The sequence below is a fragment of the Nicotiana attenuata genome, unplaced genomic scaffold, assembly GCF_001879085.1.
Source record: "Nicotiana attenuata strain UT unplaced genomic scaffold, NIATTr2, whole genome shotgun sequence".
In the NCBI taxonomy this organism is placed as follows: domain Eukaryota; kingdom Viridiplantae; phylum Streptophyta; class Magnoliopsida; order Solanales; family Solanaceae; genus Nicotiana; species Nicotiana attenuata.
Genome location: NW_017670818.1, coordinates 354,407 through 362,055, shown reverse-complemented (window position 1 = coordinate 362,055; position 7,649 = coordinate 354,407). Strand labels below are relative to the sequence as shown.

Genomic DNA, 7,649 nt, shown 5'->3' with positions numbered 1-7,649 from the left:
TGTTATTTGAAAGAACCCCTCCCCCCCACCCCCCCCCCCCCCATTTCTCTTGTTTATGTTTTCTGTTTTCTATTATGTTTATTTCCTTACTTGCATGCATGTAGTTTTTGATGTAACTAGTAGTAGCAACTCTAACAATCACACCTATCATTCTCGTACTTAACTTATCTATGAAATCCTCTGTTTGAGCCAAAAAAAAAAAAAAAAAAAACTTTTTTAAAACTAATAAGTAGGCTATTAGATATAACAAAAAGTAATACCCACAAAATATGGGGCGTAGAGCACTTGATTTATTGTTTAGGTAAGGGCCGCCCCTGGAGGCGGTCAGTCGGTGAAATCATGTACACAAAATTCAAAAACCATATATAGAGAGAGAAATGGCGACTGCTAGAAAGAGTGCATCGGCCATGGAGGCATTCGTGAAGCTTGAGAATGTAGGGGAGGGGACTTACGGAAAGGTGTAGAAAGCGAGAAATAGGGTTACTGGCGAACTACTGAAGAAGACGAAGCTTCCCGAGGACGAGCAAGGTGTTGCTACCACTACTCTCCGCGAGATCTCTCTTCTGCGGATGCTCTCTAACGGTTCTCACATTGTCAAGTACGTACACCCTCACTCTCATTTCTCTCTTCTTACTCCATTTCTCTATTCTCTGCCTAGGGTTCGATAGTTTTACTTAATCGCTTGAAATTTGTTTGCAAATTCGTTTCTCTGCGATTAGGCATTATATCTGTTTCAATTAATTTGTCCTTTTTCACTTTAGTTTTATAATTTATTTTTGGCATTTGATATCTGTATCCTGTGTTCTGATATGATGTTCTATAAATATATAAATCAGACTGATGGATGTTAAACAAGGCCAGACCAAAGAAGGAAAGACGGTTCTTTACTTGGTGTTTGAGTACATGGATACAGAGAAGTGTTACGAACATTTCGTCGTCCTCGGGAAGCTTCTTCTTCTTCAGTGCTACGATTACTTAATTGCTTGAAATTTCTTTGCAAACTCGTTTCTCTGCGATTAGGTATTATATCTGTTTCAATTAATTTGTCCCTTTTCACTTTAGTTTTGTAATTTGTTTTCGGCATTTGATATCAGTATCCTGTGTTCTGATATGATGTTCTATAAATATATAAATCAGACTGATGGATGTTAAACAAGACCAGAACAAAGAAGGAAAGATGGTTCTTTACTTGGTGTTTGAGTACATGGATACTGATGTCCAGAAATTTATTCATAGTTTCCGCGCAAAGAGACAAAACATTCCCCCTAAAATTGTCAAGGTTTGTAGTCGGAATGTTTGAGCAATATGCTCAAAGTATGTACTCTGTTAAAAAAGAGAAGTCGTGCTGCATATAGTTTTGTTTTAGACTTCTGATTTCTGTGACATGTGCATCTTTTCTTATTTGGTAGGAGTATAGAACAATGAAGCACCTTTTTTTTTTCTTCTTTCAAATCACTCTAAATAGAGCTCTCTGGACAAGGTTCCACTGCTTTTAGAGATAAACAGAAGCTCTTATACTTCTATCACAGCCGTTTAGCATAGGTACACTCAAAATTAGGTGTTAATTTGTTTCTCTTGCTGCTTGACGAAGGCAACGGAATATTTGTCACTTTTCACCACAGAAATTTTATCTTGATACTCAACCTGCTGGTGCATACTAGCACTTAAATGATTGGTTGTAGTTATAGCATGGTATACTTTTCTTTTACAATATAAACCAAGGAACTCTATTTTCCTTCTTCTGAGATGCTCGTAAGCACTTCACATGGCACAGTGTTGTGGCTGCAAATTTTTGGGCTTGATCATTCCCTTGTTTTGGCAGGATATTCATAGATGCAATCCGACTAGTACTTTCAGGAGTACGCCTCTTCCTCGAGGGCATTTGCGTTCTCCATCTTTTTCATTAATCCCATTCACAATAGAATTAGGAGTAAGACCTGACTTTCAAAATTTGTTGACTACTTTGTAGGGATGGGCATGCTCTTGGTACCAATTTATCTGTTATGAAAAGGGATAATTCATTTGATAGGAAACCTTTCTTATGCCTGTTTACTGAAGAAGGGGAAAAATGAAAAATGTGTTACAATATTGACAGTTTTAATGCATTTAAAGTTCTGCAATATTTGTATGAAACTTGGGCTGCTTTGCTTTCAACAATCTCTACAAGACTTCTGGTTTTCCTTTGATTAGCATGGGACTAAAAACAATTTTGTATGGACGACTTTACTTGAACATGATCTGTTTTATAGGCTCATACCACGGCATCCTTGAGTTTTAAGGAGACAGGATTGAAAAATGGTGGATGAACCATGGTCATTAGACCTAAGTGTGATTAACAGCTCCCATGATTCTCAGGTCTGAGCCGTAGAGGTTCGTTCCGGGATGGACTAATGGCTGTCTAACAGGCTCTTTAAAAAAAATGAGAGGGCTAGGATTTGGAATTATTTGAGTTTACAAATTCCAGAGGAGAGGATAATGTATAATCTTAAAAAAATCTGCAGTTCCTCCTAGATGCTGGAATTACCTACATAAACGTGTTGCTTTAAGAACACTAATTCCTAGCAATGTGCCAATTGTAAAGGGAAAATTCCCAAAAAGGTGGTTGTTTCCCAAATATAAGTGTTCTAACTCAGTAACTTAGCAAATCAGTAGAGAACTTTTACAGATAAGAAGTTGTCAGGGAAGTCAAGGTATATCAGGTCATCTGTATAATTGAACAAGGTAACAAGGTAACTGGCCTTGGAAACATGTAATGGTAACAAGTGTTCAGACTCTACTTAATAATTATCCCTTGATTGTCACTTTCATCATTGAGCGTCGTTATTGGTTGAAAAAGATTGAATTGCTGAATCTTCAAAAGATCAAGACAGTTTCCATAAGGGCAAAAGGGCACCAACGTGTTAAAATCCAAGCCCCAACTCTTCAACATTTGCTTTTATTTTTTATGCTTCAGAAGATTCTCCTGACTTGGATATTGTTGAATGTAAATCTGAAATCTTTAGAGCTATCACTTGTGAGGATATCTGATGGATTTCTCGAGCACATTATTTCTAGATTTCAATCCCTTGAGAGTTTGACATTACATCATGTTGGGCTGGAAAGGAAAGGTTCAACATTAGTGGGGAGTCGATCCCTAAAGGACTTGAAAATTTGTTCTTATACAAGCATAGGAGAAATTGATGCTCCAAATTTGGTGTCACTTGAGTATGTGGGATATCCTATTCCTGAGCTTAAAATTGCAGAAGAGTCAAGCCAATTGAAGCACTCAAATATTGAACTTGCTATTCATAACAATTTAAGTGCGGCTTTTTTATGTAAGTTGAGGAAACTTCTATCAAATTTGACCTCTTGGTCTCAACCTTTCCTTTATTTTTACAAATGCAATGAGATCAAGTAGGAAGATTTGCAACTGCACCATAGAGTTGCTACCCCCCTAATTGGGTGTTTTAAATATAAGTATTATAAGGTCGTCTGAGGAGTGCCCGACTTTTGTGGATGCTTTGTATGGAATTGTCATCCTAGGAAACTCATCCTAACCTCAACTATTGAAATGATTACATGCTTCATGGATCATTTAATGTATATGAAGAATTCAGAGTCATTCTACTTCTCATGGAATCAAGCCTTGGCATAGTCAATTTAAAGATGTAAAAGCCACATGATTGATCAAAAAGATCAGCTTGTGGAACTCAGAAGTAGAGAGGTGGCAGTGAGGAATCTCAGTGAGTGGAAGCATTTTTGTTTTGTATTAGAATGGTTAGCAGTTAATTCTATTGTAAATTGAATTCACTTATTCATTTATAAAGTTCATTAATTTATACTTTCCATGGTAGATCAGAGATATACTTCAAATTTAAGTCCCTCCGTTAGTCTTTTTCTTGAAAGAAGTCTTTGTCAAATATTTTTAAGTTTGAAATATTGAGGCATGTAGAGTCATGTCTATTTTCTCTTAATTCATGCGAATTCGATGACCTTCTTTTTCTGTTTTGACCTTATAGATATTGTTCAACATATGACTTGGTAAGTGATACACTGTAATTTGTACTTCTCTTTGTCAAACTTTTTGGATATTTACATCATATATTTTAGTTGTTGGAACATATTAGAGGTTCCACTGCTTTTAGAGATAAACAGAAGCTGTTAAACTTCAGTCCTGCCATGTAGTATAGGCACACTCAAAAATAAGTGTTAATTTGCTTCTGTAGCAGCTTGACGAAGGTAGCATCGCGTACCCGCCATAGCAATTTTATCCTTTAGTACTCACTTTGCTGTTGCATACTAATACTTTTTTTCAAGCTGAAATATTAGTCCTTTATAAGCAAGCTCTGCCGTAGCACAGACATTAACATTGATCAGTGAGAAGAGTCAAATAGAATCTGGTAATATGTAATCATACAGCATGAACTATGCTAAACACAGAATGATACCACTTCATTAAGCCATTACAAGCGTACATATATACGTACCAATGAATGCGCGTGCTTTGCAAGGTCGGCTGCTCCTTAGCTGGATGGCCTAAAATATCTTATCTTAGATGGTACAGACTAAAAAATGCAAGATCTCAAAACTTGAATTTCTTCTTCCACTTGCCCTCTTTTTCCTGCATCTTGCGCTTCTTCTTCTTCTTCCTCTCATTCTCTGCTACCATTTCACTGAAATCCTCTCTCTGACTAGGTAACTTGTTCTCTTCTCTAGCTTCTTTGTATTTGTCTGGCAGGACATTTTCCATCAGTTCCAACTCTTCAGGTGCCAAAGTAACGTCAACTCTATCTGATTTCTGACCTTTAAGCGGATAGACCCTTTTGGCAGCAGTCTTGTCTCGAGTTCCAGTGTTATTAATCACATTAGCATGAGTTGTCCCAAGAAGAATTCCTGGAGCTACCTTTTCTTCATTCTGTTCAAGCACCTGGTAGAGAGGCTTCTCAGGTTCCTTCCTCTGCTTCTTTCGAAGGTCAATAAAATCGGGAGTATCAACTTCAGTTGGAGCACTTGAAAGGCTATCCACAGAGTGAGTACCGTCGTCCAGCTCCTCTTCCTCCATCTCTTCTTCCACTTCCTCTTCCTCCAAGTCACCCCAATGCTTAGTCTTATCAACGGGTTCATCCTCATAATCAGGCTGGTCTTGTTTCAGTATAAAGACATCTCCATATAAAGAGCGTCCATATTCATTATCAGGCGGTTTACCCCAACCTCCAGGCTGATTGCCAAACGTGGCTCCTGGCGGAATAGGAGTGAGTCCAAGAATCGAATAAGAGGGTGGAGGACCATATATCTGCATATTGATCAGCCAAGGAGGAGGAGCGCTTCCAAGTCCAAGAGCGTCTATCAGTTTTTGAGACAAAGTCCCAGGTTTCATTTCCCTCAACTTCAACTTATCGAATTCCTTTCCTTCATAATATAAATCCCCATAGCTAGTCAATTTTGGTTTGGTCTGATACTTAAAAAACGCATCATAGAGAACCTGATAATCGATATCCATCTTTCCTGTTTTTGGCTGCTTTTGTTTAAGCTTCTTACTGATCTCCTTTCCAATGTAAGCTTGTTTAATTTTCTCATCAATTCCTGTCTCAGCTGTAAAGTCAGGCAGTTGAAACGGCTGTTTATCGATGATACCACGTTTACCCTGCAAATATTTTCGTTTTTGACTCCAGTGTCGTGGAACAGGAACAGTATTCCGGTAAGATTTCAGATGTACTAACAGCTTAGGGTCTGCTGCACTAGCATCCCATACCTCAACAACATCAGGCCGCACGCGGCTGAGTTGTTTCAGTTCTGCAATCTTCATCCTACATTGAAGCTTTTTCTTTTTGTTAGAACCTTCTCCTTTGGCTCTTCTTCTTCCTCTGAATCAGCAGCAATCTCGTCCTTCTTATCGTCCTCTTCCTCTGAATCAGCAACAGTCTCGGCCTTCTTACCGTCCTCCTCAGAGCCAGTAGAATTGACAAAAAAGAATTTCTCGAAGACCTTCCTGAATTCGTCATCCAACTCACCATCTAACTCTGCCTTCTCTGGGATATATTCCACTTCAAATTGCTCCAAAGACTTTTGAAAATCGGAATTCTCCTTATAAGCGCTACCGCCATTAGCCTCGTTACTATCTTTTCCATGAGACGATACCTTATTGTTTCTCTTCTGCTTCCGCCGTCTACGCCTGCTCTCGGATTCCTTTGATTTCCTAGAGCCGGCGTTAGTGTTAGAGTTAGAGATTTGGGGTTTCACATAGCCCATGGAATGGCCGACGGTGTTCATGACCCTGTTCGCAACCTCAACCGTCAATACTCCAGCTATTTTGGACGACAGGTGAAACAATGGAGGGACTAAAACGGTGCATGCATTATATATAAACCAAGAAACTCTATTCTCCTTAGGGAAGTGGGATTGATTATTTCCTTGTTTTAGCAGGATTTTCATATGCGGGTGCAGTTGACTAGAATAATCCGACTCACAATTGAATTAGGAGCCAGGCCTGACTATAAAAATTTATGTACAAAAGCAGCTCTTTGGTGGCCCTAAAGTATTGACGCCACAGTTTTTATATCAGAATGAGGTACTTCTGCTAATTACAACGGTTACCTTTTAATGAATATTTTTTTGACATTCTAGACTGTGGGATATCAGGAGAAATAAACCCCTCTCCCTACACCTTGTCAAATATGGTAATTGCAAGTTTTTTGCTTCATACTGCTGGAAGATAAGTGTCAATGCAAATTATATTGAATTTAATTGGTTAATAATTCGTAAATTATTAACTGGTGAGTACAGCTCACAAAGAGTCTTGCTCCTTTTAGCTTCAATCAGGAGGATTAGAGATTCAGTTATCATTACCCAGAATTTCTACTGCTTTTGCAGGTCTTAAAAAGTACGTATATTATATTTAACATTAGCTGATACCTTTCATTTTGCTATATATAACTAAAAGAAAAAGTTGAACCAGGAGAAAGGTATTGCTGGTTTCATGTATAGCGGACGGGATTGGACGGGACGATTTATCGGAACGAGACGGCGAAAACTTAAAGGGATAAAAGGGATCGAGCCTTATCCGGGCTGGGATAAACGGGACGACCGATTGGCCCATCCCGTCCCACTAACTAACGGGACGGGGCACGGGCCCTAAGTGGACTTTTTTTAAAATTTTTATAAATTTAAGTTGACAACGGCTATTTTTTAAAGTTAGCAATGGCTGTTTTTTAAAATTTCAACAACTAGTTTTTAAAGTCAGTCAATGGCTATTTTTTTTTTTAAAAAGAAAAATTATGGCGAGCTGGAGGGCCGGGATCAGGCCTTAACCGGGCCGAGCTACCGGGACGAAACGGCAATCCCGTCCCATCCCATCCCCGTTCCTTCCCCCAAAACCATCCCAGTTATTTCTGACGGACCAGGCCGGGACTAGGCCGGGCCTCCCCCGTTGGACACCCATAGTTTCAATGTGATATACTAATATGTCCTCCTTGTATTTTGCTGCCTCCTATGATATTTCCATCAAGTTCATGGAACTTGGAACCTTGATGTTTTTGGCTTTTAAAAAAGTAGTAACTAAACATCACATGCTAACCAATCATTTACTAACTAATATGCTTTGGAGCTAAATTGGTAACTGTTTGTAGTTGAGATGAGCTGATTTTGATTTATTTTTTCTCAGCATTAGATTC

At 38.7% G+C, this 7,649-nt stretch overlaps 1 long non-coding RNA gene and 1 pseudogene across 2 annotated transcripts; one reads left to right on the top strand and one right to left on the bottom strand.

Moving 5' to 3' along the window:
• Nucleotides 1–275: 275 nt before the first annotated feature.
• LOC109243628 lies at nt 276–3,822 on the top strand. Of its 2 annotated transcripts, XR_002070592.1 has the most exons (3): nt 276–598; nt 837–1,020; nt 1,138–3,822. It is a non-coding gene; the product is annotated as an uncharacterized LOC109243628 (long non-coding RNA). The 2 variants fall into 2 exon arrangements; XR_002070591.1 differs by having other exon boundaries at nt 837–3,822.
• A 623-nt stretch (nt 3,823–4,445) lies between these two features.
• Nucleotides 4,446–6,650, bottom strand: LOC109243627 (annotated as a pseudogene).
• Nucleotides 6,651–7,649: the final 999 nt, after the last annotated feature.